This window comes from Pristiophorus japonicus, unplaced genomic scaffold (genome assembly GCF_044704955.1).
Source record: "Pristiophorus japonicus isolate sPriJap1 unplaced genomic scaffold, sPriJap1.hap1 HAP1_SCAFFOLD_749, whole genome shotgun sequence".
NCBI lineage: Eukaryota > Metazoa > Chordata > Chondrichthyes > Pristiophoridae > Pristiophorus > Pristiophorus japonicus.
This window is the reverse complement of record NW_027254665.1, coordinates 71,777-94,581: the sequence shown is the minus strand read 5'-3', so window position 1 is coordinate 94,581 and position 22,805 is coordinate 71,777. Positions and strand designations below refer to the sequence as shown.

The window sequence follows — 22,805 nt, the reverse complement described above, 5'->3', positions numbered from 1 at the left end:
TTTTTTTTTTAAACCACCGGGACCATGTAATTTTTTTCTCTTTTTAACAAATCTATCCTTTGGGCATTTCCTGGCTCCGCAACTTATCATCCGAATATACGTAATTCAATAAGGTTCACACTCTTAAACTTCCCACATACAGGACAACACTACGAAGGGTTAAAACAAACTTTCATTCTGTTTGAGATAAAACAAACCACAACTCCCCGGCTTTTTTTTTTTTACAGTAAAAGTCACAGAAGCATTTCTCATTTAAACAGACATTCACAAGAGTCTCTTTTCTTTCCTATTAATTTTTTTTTTTTGGATCCATGATTGATCATCTATCCCTATCTAGCTCTAACTATCTTTCCCTTTCCAAGTCGCTGCTTGGTTTGCGTCATCGCACAATTTCCCTATCTCTATCCCTATTCTAAGTTTGAAAGGTATTCACCAGATTGTCCTGGATCTCGTTCAGACACTACCTGAGAACCAGCGAGTGGCTAAACTTTCCTCAGACTTTTGAAACCGGGGGAAACTGGAGCAGTATTGAAATCATACTCACTCCAGTGGCCACTTTCCCCTCGTCTCGTCCAAGGCTAGTCTGCCTCTTAATTCGCAAGTTTTCGGCAGTCGTCCGTTGAGATCCCACTTCTGACACCAAATGTTAATTCCTGGATTCTTTTACCTCAATCTGGTTCAGTAAAATTACTGAGTCGAATACCTCTTGTGCTTTGAACAAAGCAGTCTTTATTACCGGCCAGTAAGACCTATCAGACAGAAGATATACTCTCTGGATAGAGCGTACACACTCCCTACGGATAGGTGAAGTTACATCGTAAAGCGTTAACAGTTATACAGTTTTGAAATCAGATAACAAAATACAAATGGATTGACAGTCTAACTCAGACACTCATTAGTCAATCTATATGAGATGTTCTTCTTGAAAGCTCAAGTATTGCCTCCAAATGTTTCAATCTAATGGTGTGACTATTTACTGAGACCTTGCAATTCTGCAGATGTATTTCATGTTACAATTATATATTATTGGCAGGATTAGTGACTTGAAACCTTGAGACAGATTGTTAGCTATGCTGATGTTGCACTATTTGCAATCTGACATTCTCCCAGCTATTCTTCCATGGCTTATACATTTTCATATATCCCGTTTACTTTACTATCCTTAATTCCATATATTCCGTTCAGATATCCACAGGCTCTTTATTTTGTTCACTCGAGGAATTAGACAACAGACTTCCTGCTGTCAATAAGGAGTTGGATTATTGGGCCGTGATGTATTTACTTGTTCATATTTTGTTAAATACATTTGCTGAGTGGATTTAAATTCAAGACGAGGTTTGCAGGCATGCTGCTCTATTCACACAGCGAAGGTGAGAGAGATGCTGTGAGGCACACGCTAAGTCCAGTAGCTGAACATGATTAACAAACTGTGTTTTGTGTTTAGTGATCCCGGGCATGTTACCGAGACCGTCCCTGGATACCAAGGCAAGGAGAGGCACTCTGGAAGGTAGGGGGAGCTGGGACTTGTCCCTGAGAGTAACGAACAGGTTTGAGAACTGAAATAATGTAGAGTTAGAATTGAAAAAAGGCCCAAAATAGAGCAGTCAGAAACAGGACATCAATTAGTCTCCTCTTATCTTGGAGACATTAAATATCGACACACTGTTTTATTTGAAATATCAAAATATTAAACAACAGCCCAGTTACAGGGGTCATTAACATCAGCAGAAACAAACCCCAACTGTCAGAATGAACATGGTTCAGCCAGGATGTGCTTAACATCAGCAATAACAGTAGACTCCCACCCCTGCAGTCACTTGTGAACATGCTGATGTGTCAGCAGGATGGATGAATGAGTGAATCCCTTCCCACACTCTGAGCAGGTGAACGGCCTCTCCCCAGTGTGAATTTGCTGGTGAGTAAGAAGTCTGGATGACTGAGTGAATCGCTTCCCACACTCCAAACAGGTGAATAGGCTCTCCCTGGTGTGAACTTGCTGGTGTGTTAGGTTAAATGAACTAGTGGATCCCTTCCCACACTCAGAGCAGATCAACAGTCTCTCCCCAGTGTGAACTTGCTGGTGTGTCAGCAGGTTGGATGACTGAGTGAATCCCTTCCCACACTCAGCAGGTGAATGGCCTCTCCCCAGTGTGAACTCGCTGGTGTGTCAGCAGGGTTGATGATGAAGGGAATCCCATTCCACACATGGAGCAAGTGAATGGGCTCGCCCCAGTGTGAACTTGTTGGTGTGTCAAAAGGTTGGATGACTGAGTGAAATGCTTCCCACAGTCAGAGCAGATGAACGGCCTCTCCCCAGTGTGAACTCGCTGGTGCCTCAGCAGATGGGATGACCGAGTGAATCCCTTCCCACACATGGGGCAGGTGAATGGCCTCTCCCCGGTGTGACTGCATCGATGAGTTTCCAGCTCAGACGGGTAACTGAATCCCTTTCCACAGTCCCCACATTTCCACGGTTTCTCCATGGTGCAGGTGTCCTTGTGACTCTCCATGTTTGGATGATCAGTTGAAGCCTCGTCCACACACACAACACGTGTAATGGTTTCTCCGTGCTGTGAATGGTGCAATGTTTTTTCAGGTTGTGTAACTGGTTAAAGCTCCTTCCAGTCAGTGCACTGGAACACTCACGCGGATGTGTGTGTCTCAGTGCTTTTCCAGTCATGCCGATTTGTGAAATATTTTCTCAAAGACAGAACAAGCAAATAATTCTCCTGCCACATTCAAAGGCCTGAGGAATCAAGTAACTGTCAGATCTTGACGTGATGTTTGGTTTCTGTTTCCAGTCTGAAAATCTCCCCTTCTAATATCCTGTAAAAGGAGATTACAGAACTCATCACTAAGTATAGAACAGACAATTCTAGATTCTATGGAACATTCTTTCCTCTCTTGTTCCCCCAAAGCTGTAAATCCCCATCCGACTCTCTCCCTCCTCCCTGTGCTGAAAGCCAAACACATCGCACGTCTCAAGACAGTTTGTCCTCCGCTCCCAGTTTTCACCACCAACTCTGGCTGGGTGCAATTCTACACTCACTGGTTCCCCTCCCTCTCCCTTCTCTGAAGGCGCTGACTCTGGCTGGGTTCAGTTCTACACTCACTGGTTCCCCTCCCCTGAAGGTGCTGACTCTGGCTGGGTTCAGTTCTACACTCACTGGTTCTCCTCCCCTGAAGGTGCTGATTCTGGCTGGGTTCAGTTCTACACTCACTGGTTCCCCTCCCTCTCCTCCCCTGAAGGTGCTGACTCTGGCAGGTTTCAGTTCTACACTCACTGGTCACCTGAAATATAAAAGAAAATAATGGAAATACTCAGGCAACATCTGTAGAGATAGAAATAGAGTTAGCGTATCAGGTCACTTTCCTTTCATCAGAACTGGAAAATAGGAGCAGGGGTCGGCCCTCCGGCCCCTCGAGCCTGCTCCGCCATTCAATAAGATCATGGCTGATCATCAACCTCAATTCCACTTTCCCGCCCCATCTCCCTATCTCTTGATTCCTCGAGACTCCAAAAATCTATCTATCTCAGTCTTGAATATAAGTTTTAAATTAGTGCAGAGGCAGGGAAAGAGGGGAGGAAAGACAGGAGTGATTAAATGACAAAAGGGATGATGCAGCAAGGCAAAAGGAGATGGTGATGGGACAAGAAACAAAAGATGGGTCTGGAGGAGGTGTAAATGGAGATCATTACCAACAGCTGCTGTACTAAACAATGGGAGCGGTGGTTATGGTGAAATTGTGGAACTCAATGTTGAGTCCGGAAGGTGAAATTCTGTGCCTCGAGCGTTATTAGAACAGTGGAGGAGGCCGAGGAGAGAGAGGTCAGAGAGGGAGTGGTCGGGAGAATTTCAATAACAAGCGATCAGAAACTCAGAGTCACGCTTGCGACTGAACGAAGGTGTTCCGCGATGCGATCATCCAATCTGCATTTGGTCTCTCCAATGTAGAGGACACTGCATCGTGAGCAGCGAATACAGTATACTAAATTCAAAGTAGTACAATAAATCGTTGTTTCACCTGGAAGGAGTGTCTGTGGCCCTGGATGGTGGGAAGGGAGGAGGTGAAAGGGCAGGTGTTGTATTTCCTATTTTAATGTAGGAAACGTGGCAGTTAATTTGTGCACAGAAAGCTCCCACAAACAGCAATGAACAGATAACGTATTTTCGTGATGTTGATTGAGGGATATATATTGGCCAGGACGCCGAGGTAACTCCCCTGCTCTTCTTCGATATAGTTCCATGGGATCTTTTAAATCCACTCGAGTTGCAGCCGGGTTCTCGGTTTAACGTCGCATCACAAGAGACGACATCTGACAGTGCAGTGCTCCCTCAGTGCTGCACTGGAGTGCCAGCCTGGACTTTTGTGCTCAAGTCTCTGGAGTGGGACTTGAGCAGTTCAGAGAACAGGGTGATCTAAATCTGGGCCCACCTGTTACAATTCTATGGGCTGTAAACCGTCTCCCCGGCAATTACCAGCACCTTCAGAAGAGATGCTGAGAAAGCCCCTGTGTGCAGAGTGAGAACAAAATCAATGAGTCAATGATTTTCTCTCCCGCCCACTCTTTGTTGCTTTACAAATATGGACAAAGAAGTTCCTTTGAACCATCCCAATTTATAACTATATTACATAAGATGTGAAATCAGTTATTTTCTGTAAAATTCTTTTTTGATCAGTTTTCATAAAAATCCTCCACATATATTGCATATGACAGGGGACAAGAGAGAGAGGGAAACCAGTCTCTATTTCTCCTTCATTTACAGACCCTCCCTGGTCTGTCACCAATTCTCCTTCATTTACGACGCTCCCTGACCAATCACCAATTCTCCTTCATTTACAGACCCTCTCTGACCATTCGCCATTTCTCCCTCACTGACAGACACTCCCTGACCAATCACCAATTCTCCTTCATTTACAGACCCTCCCTGGCCTGTCACCATTTCTCCTTCATTTACAGGCACCCCCTGACCACTCCATGTTTCTGCTTCATTTGCAGACGCTCCCTGACGAGTCGCCGCTTTGTGGATCTTTCTGTTGTGGCTTTCAACAGAAGAAACCCTGTTGGGTGGGGCAAACATTGCAATGTTTGGTAGTGAAATGGATTAGTTCAGGACAGACAGCAGGGATTATTTGAGGAAATAACAGTGCAGTGAGAAAGGAAATGCAGTGGATGTTGTGTAGATGGATTGTCAAAAGGTGTTTGATAAGGTGCCGGACAGGAGGCTTGTTGATCAAATTAAGGCTCATGTTATTAAAGGGAGTGGGGCAGCGTGGAGAGGAAGTTGGGTATAGGACAGAAAACAGAGAATAGTGATTAATGGATGCTCTTCAGATCCGAGAAATGTAAACAGTGGTGTCCCCAGGGTCAGTGTTGGGACCATTGCTCTGCTCAATATAGAGAAATGATTTGGGCTTGGGTATATGGGGCACACGATCAAAATCTCCAGAGGAGACCAAAAAAGGGCCCATGGCCAACTGAAAGGACTGTACATAGTTTCAGTGTGAATACACAGGTTAGTAAATGGGGCAGGTAGATGTCAGCTGAAATGTAACAGAGAGAAATGTGAGGTGATACATTTTGGGACAAGGAAATTTTAAGAAAAGTACATTAAATGGTAAAAATGTAAAAGCAGTAGAGAAGCAGAATAGGAAAGAGGTGTTAGATTCTAGCTAATGCCTTGTCCTGTTAATTAGCAAGTCCAGTGTCAGAAACTATTACCTTAGCAAATAAATGTAAGATGAGCAGATTCTCTGTCCTCCACCGTAACTTATATTGACCCATCAATCAGAGTAAACATGCAAGTCCCGCGTGCCCACAGTAACTGACACAAGGTCAGCCCGCTGGATGGAACCTCGGGCGCCCTGAGCTTGATCTCCGGTGTCTCCAGTCCTGACTGTCCCCTTACATCAGTCTCCCCTCACTTTTATACACTGCAGTGATCCACCTCTGGCACCTGACTCTTCTGTGTCTTCTCTGCTGGGTTTGGGCAGGAAGCTGGGAAAAGACAGCTGGAACTTCTCTAATCTGTGATTTACAAGGACACTTTCCCTGGTTCCCAGCAGTTACTTTTCTTCAGTAATTTTCTCATTATCTCTAAACTACCCTGCCTGCTGATAGTTGTTATTTCTTATAGTTTCACAATTATAGGGATAAACATCACACATTATAAATCTAATCTATTGTGACATTCACTCTGGTTTCAGCTTGCATTGTGGTTACTGACAGACAAACCCTGTTCATTCCCCTGATCTGATTACAGATTCCAACAGTGGATTCAGTGAATGGAATGTCTTATCAGTGTTGCCATGGCAACCTGTCTGCACCGAATCGATTGTCGAGTTTCTAACTCAGACTAAACTTCTCTTTCACGCTATACACATTATATCAGCCAGTTTATGTCATAGAATCCATAGAAATTTACAGCACGGAGGGAGGCCATTTCGGCCCATCGTGTCCATACCGGCCGACTAAGAGCTATCCAGCCTAATCCCATCTTCCAGCTCCAGGTCCGTAGCCCTGCAGGTTACGGCACTTCAAGTGCACATCCAAGTATTTTTAAATGTGGTGAGGGTTTGTGCCTCTACCACCTTTTCAGGCAGTGAGTTCCAGACTCCCACCACCCTTTGGGTAAATACATTTCCCCTCATGTCTCCTCTATACCTCCATCCAATTACTTTAAATCTAGACCCTCTGGTTGTTGACCCCTCTGCCAAGGGAAACAGGTCTTTCCTATCTACTCTATCCAGGCCCCTCATAATCTTATACACTTCAATCAGGTCTCCCCTCAGCCTCCTCTGTTCTAAAGAAAACAGACCTAGACTATCCAATCTTTCCTCATAGCCAAAGTTCTACAGACCAGGCAACATTCTTGTAAATCTCCTCTACACCCTTTCCAGTGCAATCACATCTTTCCTGTAATATGGTGACCAGAACTGCACACAGTACTCCAGCTGCGGCCTAACCAGTGTTTTATGCAGTTCAAGCATAATGTCCTTGGCTCTTATATTCCATGTCTCGACTAATAAAGGCAAGTATTCCACATGCCTTCTTAATCACCTTATCTACCTGGCCTGCTACCTTCAGGGATCTGTGAACCTACACTCCAAGGTCCATTTGTGCCTCTACACCTTTCAATGCCATACCAGTTAATGTGTATTCCTTTGTCTTATTAGACCTCCCCAAATGCATTACCTCACACTTCTCCAGATTGAATTCCATTTGTCACTGTTCTTCAGCTTTCTTCATTATCAACTACACAGCCTATTTTAGTGTCATCTGCAAACTTCTTAATCATACCCCCAACATTTTAGGTGCAAGTCATTGATACATACCATAAAAAGCAAGGGACCCTGCACTGAGCCCTGCAGAACCCCACTGGATACAGACTTCCAGTCACAAAACACCCATCAACCATTACCCTTTGCTTCCTTCCTCTGAGCCAATTTTGGATCCAACTTGCCCCTTTACCTTGGATCCCATGGGCTTTTACTTTCATAACCAATCTGCCATGTGGGACCTTATCAAAAGATTTGCTAAGATTAATTTGCACTACAATATACGCACTGATCTTATCGACCCTCCTGGTTACCTCCTTGAAAAATTCAATCAAGTTAGTCAGGCATGACCTTCCCTTAATAAATCCATGCTGACTGTCCTTGATTAATCCATGTCTTTCCAAATGAAGATTTATTCTTTCCGTCAGGATTTTTTGCAATACTTTTCCCACCACTGAGGTTAGCGTACTGGCCTGTAATAACTCGGTCTATCCCTTTCTCCCTTTTTAAGCAAAGGTCTTGGTCGGCAGGTGCAGACACGATGGGCCGAAATGGCCTCCTTCCATACTGTACATTTTTTTGATTCTATGAAAAAGTCCCGTTCATTCCTACTCTGTTTTCTGTCCATTAACCAATCCTCAATCCATGCTAATATATTACCCTTAATCCCATGAGATGTATTTTAGCCATGTTATGTTAATATCTCTAAAACCTAGAAGGGCTTCAGATACACAAACCTTTAAAAGTGGGAGGACAAGTTGATGAAGTGGTTAAAAAGCACATGTGATCCTAAGTTTTATAAATAGGGGTGTGGAGTACAAAAGGGCAGAGGTCATGTAAACCTGTACTAATCATTGGTTCGACTGCAGTTCGAATATTGTGTCAGGTTTTGGGGATCTTACACCAGGAAGGATGTCGAGGCCATGGAGAGGGTGCAGAGAGATTCACTGAGACGATACCAGGGACAAGAGCCTTTAGTTATCAGGGGAGATTGGAGAAACTGGGGCTCTTTTCATTAGAACAAAGGAGAATTGGAGATCTGAGGGAGGTGGTCAGAATGTGATCAGGTAAATGAGGAAAAACTATTTCCACCAGTCGGTGAGTCAGTAACTCGAGGACATCAAATTCAAATCATCACCAAAAGGCTCAGACCCAGGGAGGAACTATCGAGCACACTGCACAACAATGTTCGGGACACTCACTGTCCCTCTGCATCTGTGTCCAGGTGATGGGTTTCTCTTATCTTTGGGTTAAATGATGTTCTCATCGAGGTGATGATGTCAGTGCTGGGGAATGGGATATTCTGAGATCATATTGTCTGCCTGAAGCACTCTGCAGTCAGCTACAGCATGGGTTAGATAGAGTAAAGCTCCCTCTACACTGTCCCATCAGCCACTCCCAGGGCAGGTACAGCACGGGTTAGATACAGAGTAAAGCTCCCTCTACACTGTCCCATCAACCACTCCCAGGGCAGGTACAGCACGGGTTAGATACAGAGTAAAGCTCCTTCTACACTGTCCCATCAAACACTGCCAGTCCACAATGAGCAGGGCTCAGTGAGGTTGGTTGCGAGGCACTGCAGTGATGTCATAAAGCAGGCCATTCAGCCCAGCTGGTCCTCTCCGTGTCCCTTTAAAGGTGGAGAGCTGGGACATCCTGTCTCAACACACATTCCCCCTCTTCATACTGAGAATCCCTGGGGAAGGCCCAAGGTCCAGAGTGTGGAACACATCCAGGGGGAAAGAGAGAGAAGGTGTGGTAAATCAAGGAGTAGGGACTGAGGGACACCAAGCTGAAGTTTTAGAGGAAGAGTGAGTTCAGTAGTTTAAGATCCAGGGAGAGAACAAGGCATATTGCACAAATTGCTACTATTTTACCCTTCTCTTCCTCTCCACCCCTGATGGTGCTGACTCTGGCTGGGTTCAGTACTACACTCACTGGTTCCTCTCCCTCTCCACCCCTAAAAGGTGCTGACTCTGGCTGGGTTCCATTCTGCATTCACCAATACGTGACCCATGTGCCCAATTTCCCTGTATGAACCTCGACAGCGAGTGTCAACAGGCTATTCCACTGTCCTCACCTGAGGCCTCACACGTGTATTTTCCAGCAGGGTCACTGGACCCTCCTCCCAATGGCTCAGTGGGTAAAGGTAACGCCCAGTGTGACTGAATCATAGGAACAGGAGGGACCCAGGTTTAATCCTGTCTGCATATCCTCTCCTTCTAATCCCCTGTAAAAGCTGTTTACAAATATCATCAGGAACATAGGAACAGGAAAAGACCATTCGGCCCCTTGAGCCTGTTCCGCCATTCAATTAAATCATGGCTGATCAGTATTTTAACTCCGTCTACCTGCCTTGGTTCCATCGCCCTTAATACCTTTGCCGAAGAAGAATCTATCAACCTCAGTTTTGTAATTTTCAATTATCCCCCATCCTCAGTTTTATTGGGAACAGAGTTCTTGATTTCCACTACCCTTGAAGAACATATGAGGATAAGAAATCGGAGGAGTGGGCCATGCGGTCCCTCGAGCCTGCTCCGCCATTCAATAAGATCATGGCTGATCTTCTCCCTCAACTCCACTTTCCCTCACTATCCCCGTATCCCTTGATTCCTTTCGTGCCCAAAAATCTATCGATCTCAGCCCTGAATATACTCAATGACTGAGCATCCACAGTCCTCTGGATTAGAGAATTCCAAAGATTCACATCCCTGAGTGAAGACATTTCTCATCTCAGTCCTAAATAGCCGACCCCTTATCCCAAGACTGTGACCCCTATTTCTAGACTCTCGAGCCAAGAGAAACAGCCTCTCAGCATTTGTGTGAGGAAGTGCTTCCTGACATCACCCCTGAATGGCCTAGCTCTGACTTGAAGGTTATTTCCCCTTGTTGTGGACTCCCTCACCACTCCTTGAGTGGTCTGCACAGTGCGATCTTAAACGGAGTGTACTTAAACAGAATGGTTTATTTGGGAACTTGGAAAGAGTGGGAATTGGGAGAAGAGGGGGAAGGAGTTGCAGCTTTTTGCCACACTGTTTGTAATGCTTTGTGTTACAGGTAGATATTTAATGTCATTATCCATTACTCAATGCAGATCAAGTAAGAAATCAAAGAACTAAACTGTAAAATAAGTTACTTAAATACAAATGTAATAACATTTAATTAAATAGAACATGGTGATCTAGGGCTGGCAGTGCAGGTGGTGTGTCACAAATGCAGCATGTGGGAGTTTGTGGGGAGCATTGTGATCCCGGACAAACACCTTTGCAGTAAGTGCATGCATCCTGAGGAGCTTCAGCTCAGAGTTGTTGAGCTGGAGTCTGAGGTGCAGACATTGTGGGGCATCAGGGAGGGGGGAGTTATCTGGACACTTTGAAAGGGAATGTAGTTGTGTTGGGGGACAGTATAGTCAGAGAGATAGATACTGTTCTCTGCAGACGCGACCGGAAGTTTCGAAGGTTGTGTTGCCTGCCCGGTGCCAGGGCTAAAGAATCTCCTCACAGCTGGAGAAGAACTTGGAGTGAGAAGGGGGGGATCCAGTTGTCGTGGTCCATGTAGGAACCAACAACATAGGTAGAACTAAAAATGAGGTTCTGCTGAAGGAGTCGGGGTCCAAATTAAAAAGCAGAACCTCAAAGGTAATAATCTCTGGATTGTTACGTGAGCCACGCGGCAATTGGTACAGGGATAAGCAGATTGGAAAGTTAAAAGTGTGACTCAAAGAGTGGTGTGGGAGGCAAGGGTTTTGCTTCATGGACACTGGCACCAGTACTAGGGAAAGACGGAGCTGTTCCATTGGGACAGGCCCTACTTAAAACGGGCTAGAGGCTAGAACCAGGGTCAAAGTCCGAGGTCCCATGGAGGGACAAAGCCGGTGTCAGCAGGATGGGGCCGACACGGAGCATCGACGAACCGCTGTCCAAATTCAGAGACAGGTGGAGCAGGCGAGTGAAGTCCAGAGGCTATTTGAGGGGCAGAGAGTTCGAGGAGGGAGGTTGTTGCCATAGGAATCAGAGTCGGTGGCGGGAAAGGAAGCTGATGGCGAAACAGATGCAAGTTGGAGGTCACCGTAGGTCAATAAGAATATAAGAATTAGGAACAGGAGTAGGCCATCTAGACCCTTGAGCCTGCTCCGCCATTCAATAAGATAATGGCTGATCTGGCTGTGGACTCAGCTCCACTTACCCGCCCTCTCCCCATAACCCTCAATTCCCTTATTGGTTAAAAATCTATCTATCTGTGACTTGAAAACATTCAATGAGCTAGCCTCGATTGCTTCCTTGGGCAGAGAATTCCAGATTCACAACCCTCTGGGAAATTCCTTCTCAACTCGGTTTTAAATTGGCTCCCCTGTATTTTAAGGCTGTGCCCCCTAGTTCTCGTCTCCCCTACCAGTGGAAACAACCTCTCTGCCTCTATCTTGTCTATCCCTTTCATTATTTTAAACGTTTCTGTAAGATCACCCCTCATCCTTCTGAACTCCAAGGAGTAAAGACCCAGTCTACTCAATCTATCATCATAAGGTAACCCCCTCATCTCCGGAATCAGCCTAGTGAATCGTCTCTATACCCCCTCCAAAGCTAGTATATCCTTCCTTAAGTAAGGTGACCAAAACTGCACGCAGTACTCCAGGTGCGGCCTCACCAATACCCTGTATAGTTGCAGCAGGACCTCCCTGCTTTTGTACTCCATTCCTCTCACAATGAAGGCTAACATTCTATTCACCTTCCTGATTACCTGCTGCACCTGCAAACTAACTTTTTGGGATTCATGCACAAGGACCCCCAGGTCCCTCTGCACCTCAGCATATTGTAATTTCTCCCCATTCAAATAATATTCCCTTTTACTGTTTTTTTTCCCCCAAGGTGGATGACTTCACACTTTCCGACATTGTATTCCATCTGCCAAACCTTCGCCCATTCGCTTAACCTATCCAAATCTCTTTGCAGCCTCTCTGTGTCCTCTACACAACTCGCTTTCCCACTAATCTTAGTGTCATCTACAAATTTTGTTACACTACACTCTGTCCCCTCTTCCAGGTCATCTATGTATATTGCAAACAGTTGTGGTCCCAGCACTGATCCCTGTGGCACACCACTAACCACCGATTTCCAACCCGAAAAGGACCCATTTATCCCGACTCTCTGCTTTCTGTTCGCCAGCCAATTCTCTATCCATGCTAATACATTTCCTCTGACTCCGCGTACCTCTATCTTCTGCAGTAACCTTTTGTGTGGCACCTTATCGAATGTCTTTTGGAAATCTAAATACACCACATCCATCGGTACACCTCTATCCACCATGCGCGTTATATCCTCAAAGAATTCTAGTAAATTAGTTAAACATGATTTCCCCTTCATGAATCCATGCTGCGTCTGCTTGATTGCACTATTCCTATCTAGATGTCCTGCTATTTCTTCCTTAATGATAGTTTCAAGCATTTTCCCCACTACAGATGTTAAACTAACCGGCCTATAGTTACCTGCCTTTTGTCTGCCCCCTTTTTTTAAACAAACAGAGGCGTTACATTAGCTGCTTTCCAATCCGCTGGTACCTCCCCAGAGTCCAGAGAAGCGGCAGAGAAAATTAAAACCACAAGCCAGCGAGCAGCAAAGCTGGAAACCGGTAGAATGATCAGTTGAAGCCTCGTCCACACACAGAACACATGTATGGTTTCTCCCTGCTGTGAATGGTGCGATGTTTTTTTCAGGCTGTGTAACTGGTTAAAGCTCTTTCCACAGGCAGTGCACTGGAACACTCTCACACGGGTGTGTGTGTCTCGGTGCTTTTCCAGTCACACTGATGTTTGAAATCTGTTCCCACAGACAGAACAGAGAAACATTTCTCCTTCCACATTCAAAGGCTGATGATATTCAAGTCCTGAGAAATTGAATAACTACATCAGATCTTGACGTGATGTTTCATTTGAGTTTCCTGTCTGCAAATCTCACCTTCTAATACACTGTGAAAGGAGATTTCAAAACTCATCATTGAAAGTACAGGACAGAAATTCAGAATAGGCATATGTACTTTCCATGGAAGATTCTTTCCTTTCTTGTTCCCATAAAGCTGTAAATCCCTGTCCCACACATTGTCCCTCCTGCTGTGCTGAAATCCAAGCACATCGCACATCTCCTAGACTGTTTCTCCTCCACTCCCAGTTTTCACTACCAATTCTGGCTGGGTTCAGTTCTACAGTCACTGGTTCCCCTCCCTTTACTCCCCTGAAGGTGCTGACTCTGGCTGGGTTCAGTTCTACACTCACCAGTTTCTTTCCACTATGTGACCCATGTGCCCAATCTCCATGTGTGAACCTCGACAGTGATTAGTGTGCAAAATTAAAGCACATGGTATTGGGGGTAATGTGCTGACGTGGATAGAAAACTTGTTGGCAGACAGGAAGCAGAGAGTCGGGATGAATGGGTCCTTTTCAGAATGGCAGGCAGTGACTAGAGGAATGCCGCAGAGCTCGGTGCTGGGACCCCAGCTACTTACAATATACATTAATGATTTATATGAAGGAATTGAGTGTAATATCTCCAAGTTTGCAGATGACACTAAGCTGGGTGGCAGTATGAGCTGTGAGGAGGATACTAAGAGGCTGCAGGTTGACTTGGACAGGTTAGGTGAGTGGGGAAATGCATGGCAGATGCAGTATAATGTGGATAAATGTGAGGTTATCCACTTTGGGGGCAAAATCACGAAGGCAGAATATTATCTGAATGGCGGCAGATTAGGAAAAGGGGAGGTGCAACGAGACCTGGGTGTCATGGTACATACATCAGTCATTGAAAGTAGGCATGCAGGTACAGCAGGGCAGTGAAGGCGGCAAATGGTATTTTGACCTTCACAGCTAGGAGATTTGAGTACAGGAGCAGGGAGGTCTTACTGCCGTTGTACAGGTGAGGCCTCACCTGGAATATTGTGTTCAGTTTTGGTCTCCTAATCTGAGGAAGGACATTTTTGCTATTGAGTGCTGCGAAGGTTCTATTGTTGAGGCCAATTCACTAAATATATTCAAAAAGGAGTTAGATGAAGTCCTTACTACTAGGGGAATCAAGGGGTATGGTGAGAAAGCAGGAATGGGGTACTGAAGTTGCATGTTCAGCCATGAACTCATTGAATGGCGGTGCAGGCTAGAAGGGCCGAATGGCCTACTCCTGCACCTATTTTCTATGTTTCTATGTTCACCTGGCTGATTCCGAGGATGGCAGGACTGACATATGAGGAGAGACTGGATTGACTGGGCCTGTATTCACTGGAGTTTAGAAGGATGAGAGGGGATCTCATAGAAACATCTAAAATTCTGACGGGACTGGACAGGTTAGATGCAGGAAGAATGTTCCCGATGTTGGGAAAGTCCAGAACCAGGAGACACAGTCTAAGGATGAGGGTAAGCCATTTAGGACTGAGATGAAGAGAAACTTCTTCACTCAGAGAGTTGTTAATCTGTGGAATTCCCTACCGCAGAGAATTGTTAATGCCAGTTCATTGGATATATTCAAGAGGGAGTTAGATATGGCCCTTACGGCTAAAGGGATCAAGGGGTATGGAGAGAAAGCAGGAAAGGGGTACTGAGGTGAATGATCAGCTATTATCTTATTGAATGTTCGAAAGACCGAATGGCCTACTCCTGCACCTAGTTTCTATGTTTCTATGTCCTCACCTGAGGCCTCACACGTGCATTTTTCAGCAGGGTCACTGGAGCCTCCTCCCAATGGGTAAAGGTAACACCCAGTGTGACTGAATCATAGGAACAGGAGGGGCCCAGGTTTAATCCTGTCTGCATATCCTCCCCTTCTAATCCCCTGTAACAGCTGTTTACAAAAGTCATCACTGTGTAGGAACAGAGGAACAGAAAAAGGCCATTCAGCCCCTTGAGCCTGTTGTGCCATTCAGTTAGATCGTGGCTGATCAGTATTTTAACTCCATCTACCTGCCTTGGTTCCATCGCCCTTAATACCCTTGCCGAAGAATAATTTATCAATCTCAGTTTTGGAATTTTCAATTAGCCCCAGCCTCAATTTTATGGGGAACAGAGTTCCGGATTTCCACTACGCTGTAAGAGCATAAGAAATAGGAGCAAGAGTAGATCGTACGGCCCCTCTCGCCTGCCGCGCCATTCAATAAGATCAAGGTTGATCTTGTACTTCAACTCCACTTTCCCCGTATCCCTGGATTCCTTCAGTGTCCAAACATCTATCGATCTCGGCCCTGAATACACTCAATGACTGAGCATCCACAGCTCTTTGGGGCAGAGAATTCCAAAGATTCACAACCCTTTGAGTGAAGACATTTCTCCACATCTCAGTCCTAAATGGCCGTCCGTTATCCTGAGACTATGACCCCTAGTTCTAGACTCTCCAGACAAGAGAAACAGCCAATCAGCATTTGTGTGAGGAAGTGCTTCCTGACATTAGTCCTGAATGGCCGAGCTCTGATTTTAAGGTTGTGTCCCCTTGTTGTGGACTCCCTCACCAGAGGAAATAGTTTCTCTCCATCCACCCCATCAACTCCTTTAATCATCTTAAACACCTCAATTACATCACCCCTTAATCTTCTATATTTCTCATAATTTACAAACTTCATCACTAAGTACAGGATCATAGAATCACAGAAGTTTACAGCACTGAGAGGCCATTCAGCCCATCGTGTCTGTGCTGGCCGACAAAGAGCTATCCAGCCAAATCCCACTTTTCAGCTCTTGGTCCGTGGCCTTGTAGATCACGGCACTTCAAGTGCACATCCAAGTTCGTTTTAAATGCTACAAGGGTTTCTGCCTCTACCACCCTTTCAGGCAGTGGTCTCCAGACACCTACCACCTCTGGGTGAAGAGATCTCCCCTCTAAACCTCCTACCACTTTATAATCTACGCCCCCCTGGTTGTTGACCCTCTGCTGAGGGAAATAGGTCCTTCCTATCCACTCTATCTAGGCCCCTCATAATTTTATACACCTCAATTAGGTCTCCCCTCAGCCTCCTCTATTCCATAAAAAAACCCCAGCCTATCCCATCTTTCCTCATAGCTAAATTCTCCAGTCCAGGTAACATCCTCCTAAATCTCCTCTGTACCCTCTCTAGTGCAATGACATCTTTCTTATAATGTGGTGACGAGAACTGCACACAGTACTCTCGCTGTGACCTAAGTAGTGTTTTATACAGTTCAAGCATAACCTCCCTACTCTTGTATTCTGTGCCGCGGCTAATAAAGGCAAGTATTCTGCATGCCTTCTTAACCACCTTATCTACTTCCTGCGACCTTCAGAAATCTGTGGACATGCCCTCTAAGGTCCCTTTGTTCTTTTACACCTCATTGTCCTACGATTTATTGTGTATTCCCTTGCCTTGTTAGCCCTCCACAAATGCATTACCTCACACTTTTCCGGATTGAGTTCCATTTGCCACTGTTCTGTCCACCTGACCAGTCCATTGATATCTTCCTGCAGTCTATAGCTTTCTTTTTCACTATCAACCACACAGTCAACTTTTGTATCATCTTCCTTGCATTGAAGTATATACTATTTAGCATTGCCAAACCATGGAAGAGAGCGGCTGGGACACATTTCTGACACAGCTCAAGATTAACCCGCACGGCGACTTTGTTGTCGGTGATGATAGACGAGAAAGACCAAAGTGCCATTTGGCCCCCTCAGTGTGGCCCTGAAGGACTGTGTCCAGGCTGAAGTTCTGTTCCCACCGTACAATCCTCCCCCCAGATTGTCCTCTCTGAGTTCGCTAGGTGATGCTAAACACTCAGGTGGGAAAGACAAAAATCCACAGCAATGTGTGAAAAGCAAAGCTGATTTATTTCCCATTCATCCAGAATATTAAACTCCAGCCCAGTTATAGGAGTCATCAGCAGAAAAATAAACCAACTGTCAGAATGAACATGGTTCAGTCCGGGATGTGATTAACAGTAGCAAGAACAGCAGAATCCCACCTCTGCAGTCACTTGTGAACTCGCTGGTGTTTCAGCAGGATCGAAGACTGAGTGAATCCCTTCCCACACTCTGAGCAGGTGAACGGCCTCTCCCCAGTGTGAATGCGCTGGTGTTCAGTGAGGAAGGATGACCGAGTGAATCCCTTCCCACACTCTGAGCAGGTGAACGGTCTCTCCCCAGTGTGAGTGCGCTGGTGTCTCAGAAGGTCGGATGACTGAACGAATCCCTTCCCACACTCGGAGCAGGTGAACAGCCTCTCTGCAGTGTGAACTCGCTGATGTCTCAGAAGGTCGGATGACCGAATGAATCCCTTCCCACACACGGAGCACCTGAACGGTCTCTCCCCAGTGTGAACACGTTGATGGCAGCTCAGTTCTGCTGAATTTTTATAGCACTTCCTGCAGTCCGGGCATTTAAAAGGTCTCTCGTCAGTGTGAATACGCTGGTGTCTCAGAAGGTTGGATGACTGAGTGAATCCCATCCCACAATCAGAGCAGGTGAAGGGCCTCTCCACGGTGTGCACTCGGTGTTTCAGCAGGTCAGATGACCGAGTGAATCCCTTCCCACACTCCGAGCAGGTGAACGGTCTCTCCCCAGTGTGAACTCGTTGGTGTCTCAGCAGGTTGCATGAATCAGTGAATCCCTTCCCACACTCAGAGCAGGTGAACGGCCTCTCCCCAGTGTGAACTCGCTGGTGTCTCAGCAGGCTACCTGACCGACTGAATCCTTTCCCACACACAGAGCAGGTGAACGGCCTCTCCCCAGTGTGAGTGCGCTGGTGTATAGCGAGTTTAGATGATCGACTGAACCCAGTCCCGCAGTGAGAGCACCTGAATGGGCTCTCCCCGGTGTGAACACGTTGATGGTATGTCAGTTCCCCGGAATGTTTATAGCTCTTCCCACAGTCCGGGCACTTAAAAAGTCTCTCGTCAGTGTGAACTCGCTGGTGTATCAGAAGGTGGGATGAACGAGCGAATCCCTTCCCACACTCGGAGCAGGTGAACGGCCTCTCCCCGGTGTGACTGCGCTTGTGTCTCAATAGGCCAGAGATTTGGCTGAAGCCTTGTCCACACACAGAACACGTGTACACTTTCTCCCCACTGTCAACGGTGCTTTTTGCTTCCATATTGAGAGGCCGATGATATTCGGGTCCCGATGAATCGAGTGACGCTGTCAGATCTTGATGCGGTCTGCGATTTGAGTTTCCCGTCTGCAAATCCTCCCCTTCTAATACCCTGTAAAATTAATTTAAAACAGGAAAAAGGGAGTGAGAGAGAGAAAACAGAGGCAGATTAGTAATTTGAACTTAATGAGCCTGCTAATTTGTGGGGCTGGCACTAGAACAAAGTGACCATGAAAGCGACCGAATTGTCGTAAAAACCCAACTGGTTCACTAATGTCTGATTCTGGCTGGGTTCAGTTCTACACTCACTGGTTCTCCTCCCCTGAAGGTGCTGACTCTGGCTGGGTTCAGTTCTACACTCACCAGTTTCTCTCCAATATGTGACCCATGTGCCCAATGTCCACGTGTGAACCTCGACAGTGAGTGTCGACAAGCTATTCCCCTGTCCTCACCTGAGGCCTCACACGTGCATTTTCCAGCAGGGTCACTGGAGCCTCCTCCCAATGGCTCAGTGGGTAAAGGCACCGACCAGTGTGACTGAGTCACATTAACAGGAGGGGCCCAGGTTTAATCCCCTCGGCGTATCCTCTCCTTCTAAACCCCTGTAAAAGCTGTTTACAAAAGTCGTCACTGTAAGTAGGAACATAGAAACAGGAATAGGCCATTTGGCCCCTTGAGCCTGATCAATTGGCCCCCAGCCTCAGTTATATGGGAAACATCGAGTTCTGCATTTCCATTACCCTTTAAGAACACAAGAAATTGGAGCAGGATTAGGCCCATTGGCCCCTCGAGCCTGCTCCACCATTCAGTAATATCATGGCTGATCTTCTACCTCAACTCCACTCTGGTTACCGACCCTTCTGACACTGAAAATTATTTCTCCTTATTAAGAGGGTTGGCGGGCTGGAGGAGATTACAGAGATAGGGAGGGGCAAGGCCTTGGAGGGTGTCATGTATGTAACCACAATGTAACACCACTGTATTACTGTATACACTCAACCTAGATGCACACCTTGACAAGGGGTGAACTTGTGGGAGACACTCCTTACCTGATCACACAGGTGTAAAAAGAGAGGTCCCACACAGGGTCATCATCTTTGGAGTCCTGCAAATAAAGAGAGCAGGTCACAGAGTGACCTTGTCCCCAGAATGTGCCTCGTGTGGTTTCATGCTGTAGAGTAAGGACTTTACATTGGCGACAAGAAACGGGAATTCACGAGAATGGCCACCGGTAGCACAGAGGAACGGTACTGTGCTGGGGAAGACTGGGACGATTCTGTCGAGAGGCTTCAGCAAAGCTTCATTACGAAAGAATGGCTAGATGATGCAGCGGCTGACAAGCGAAGGGCTCATCTTTTGATCAGCTGCGGACCAAAGACTTTCATGCTCATGAAGGACTTACTAGCACCCGAAAAGCCGGCGGACAAAACCTTTGAAGAACTTACTGAATTGATCAGGGAGCACCTCAAACCGGCGAGTAGCATACATATAGCCTGACACAGATTCTACACCCACTGACGTCATGAAGGACAGAGCATACCGGACTTCGTAGCGGACCTCTGGCGTTTGGCCAGCCTCTAAGTTCACAGACGCCTGCACGGGGACTTGCTAAGGGATTTCTTTATCGAGGGCATCGGTCATGCGGGAATTTCCACAAATTAATTGAGACCAAGGATTTGACCTTAGAAGCGGCGGCGTTGATGGCTCAAACTTTCATGGCGGGGGAGGAAGACACGAAAATAATATACGCGCGCAACTCTGCCTCTAACGCGGTGATGGATCAGGGAGTCAACATCATCAATGTGACTCAGGCAGGCAGGGGCAGTCCAACATTCCCCAGGCAGCAATAGACCCCAGAGTAGGACTGTAACAGACAATGGCAGGCTGAACGGACATTCACGCCATCACAGTGGACAATGTGGCTCGGGACGGGGCCATTGACACCCACTAATAGGGTACTTAAGAGCAGTCAAAGGGACAGTCAGCGAGGAATGCCTGGCCATAGTCCCTTTGTTCCCAACAATAGAAACTTTAACTCATGCTGGAGGTGTGGGGGAAAACACTCAGCTAGATCTTGCAGATTTCAACAGTTTGTCTGCAGGAACTGTAATCTCAGTGGCCATTTAGCTCAAATGTGCAGGAAGCCTGCAACCAGACTAATATATGAGGCGGATGGACCAGAAGAGGGTTCTTTGAGGCAGGATGACTTTTGGGGCGAATCGATGGATGCCGAAGCTTAGCGGGTCCATGTGGCGAATATTCACAGCTCATACACCAGAACGCCATCAATGATGATGAGCGTTTTATTAAACGGCATCCCTGTACGCATGGAGCTGGACACTGGGGCCAGCCTGTCACTCATGGGCGTTCAGCAATTTGAGAAGCTATGGCCACTTAAAGCCAACAGACCCAAATTAGCACATATAGACACAATTACGGACTTACACCAAAGAAATCATTCCGGTACTAGGCAGTGCAATGTTGGCTGTCACACCCAATGGGATAGTGAATCGGCTGCCACTCTGGATTGTCCCGGGCAATGGTCCAGCACTGTTGGGGAGGAGCTGGTTAGCCGAGATGAACTGGAAATGGGGGGATGTTCACGCAATGTCGTCTGTGGAGCGAAGTTCGTGCTCACAAGTCCTACAACAATTCGATTCACTATTCCAACCGGGCGTCGGGACTTTCAAAGGCACTAAGGTAGTGATACACATCACCCCAGACGCCAGGCCAGTGCACCACAAAGCCAGAGCGGTGCCATATGTGATGCGGGAAAAGATCGAGAGCGAATTGGACCGGTTGTTGAGAGAGGGCATCATCTCGCCTGTTGAATTCAGCGACTGGACGAGCCCCATCATGCCCGTCCTAAAAGAGGATGGCTCTGTCAGGATCTGTGGAGACTACAAGGCCACCATCAATCTGGTGTCCCTACAAGATCAATACCCGCTCCCGACAGCAGAGGACCTCTTCGCCACGCTGGCAGGCTGCAAGCTGTTCACCAAGTTTGACCTCACTTCAGCCTATATGACCAAGGAACTGGCCGACGAATCTAAACTACTGACCACCATCACCACGCACAAGGGACTGTTCGTTTATAACAGGTGCCTGTTTGGCATTAGATCAACGGCCGCAATTTTTCAATGATTCATGGAAAGCCTGCTTAAATCCATTCCTGGAATGATCGTATTCCAGGACGACATCCTCATCACGGATCGAGACACCGAGGAACATCTCCACAACCTGGAGGAGGTGCTATGCCGACTGGACCGGGTAGGCCTGCGACTCAAGAAGTCTAAATGTCTGTTCTTAGCTCCTGAGGTTGAGTTTCTGGGCACGAGGGTTGCTGCAGATGGGATTCGGCCCACCGAATCCAAAACAGAGGCGATTCGACGAGCACCCAGGCCCTGCAACACATCGGAGTTGCGTTCATTCCTGGGACTCGAACTATTTCGGGAACTTTCTGTCGAACTTGAGCATGTTGTTGGAGCCGCTACACGTGCTCCTGCATAAAGATTGCGATTGGTTTTGGGGGGACTGTCAGGAACGGGCTTTTGATCAGGCGCGAAACCTACTTTGTTCAAACAAGTTGTTGACCCTGTACGACCCCTGTAAAAAAATTGGTTCTGACATGTGATGCATCGTCCTAGGGGTTGGGTGCGTGTTGCAGCAGGGCAATGCTGAGGGTCAACTACAACCTGTGGCTTATGCCTCCAGGTCGCTCTCTCAAGCAGAACGGGGATATGGGATGGTCGAGAAGGAAGCGCTTGCGTGTATCTGTGGTGTAAAAAAAATGCATCAGTACCTCTTTGGTAGGAAGTTTGAATTAGAGACGGACCACAAGCCATTAACATCCCTATTGTCAGACAGCAAGGCCACCAATGCCAACACATCAGCTCGCATACAGCGATGGGCTCTCACGCTGGCTGCCTATGACTACTCCATCCGGCACCGGCCCAGCACTGAAAATTGCACTGACGCGCTCAGCAGGCTTCCACTGGCCACCACTGAGGGGACAGCGGAGCAAAGTGCCGAGATGGTCATGGCTGTCGATGCCTTTGACAGCGCAGGCTCCCCCATCACAGCCTGCCAGATCAAAATCTGGACGAACAGAGATCCCCTCCTATCCCTGATTAAGAAATGTGTCCTGACTGGGGATTGGGCGCCCGCACACGGAGCATGCCCTGAGGAGGTCAGACCGTTCCACAGACGGATGGATGAGCTCTCCATCCAAGCCGACTATGGGGCAGCCGGGTAGTTATGCCCCAGAAGGGCAGGGAGGCATTCATCAGGGAACTCCACAGCGAGCACCCAGGCATTGTGCTGATGAAGGCTATTGCCGGTCACACGTTTGGTGGCCTGGAACATTGTGTTCGCAGGCACACGTGTGCCCAGCCGGGCAATGCCCCCAGAGAGGCCCCGCCCAGCCCGTGGCCCTGGCCCACCAGGCCATGGTCAAGCAT

General features: G+C 47.0%; 1 pseudogene; it reads right to left on the bottom strand.

Moving 5' to 3' along the window:
- Positions 1-1,644: 1,644 nt before the first annotated feature.
- LOC139256604 (zinc finger protein 420-like) overlaps positions 1,645-22,805 on the bottom strand; it is a 54,399-nt pseudogene continuing 33,238 nt past the window's right edge.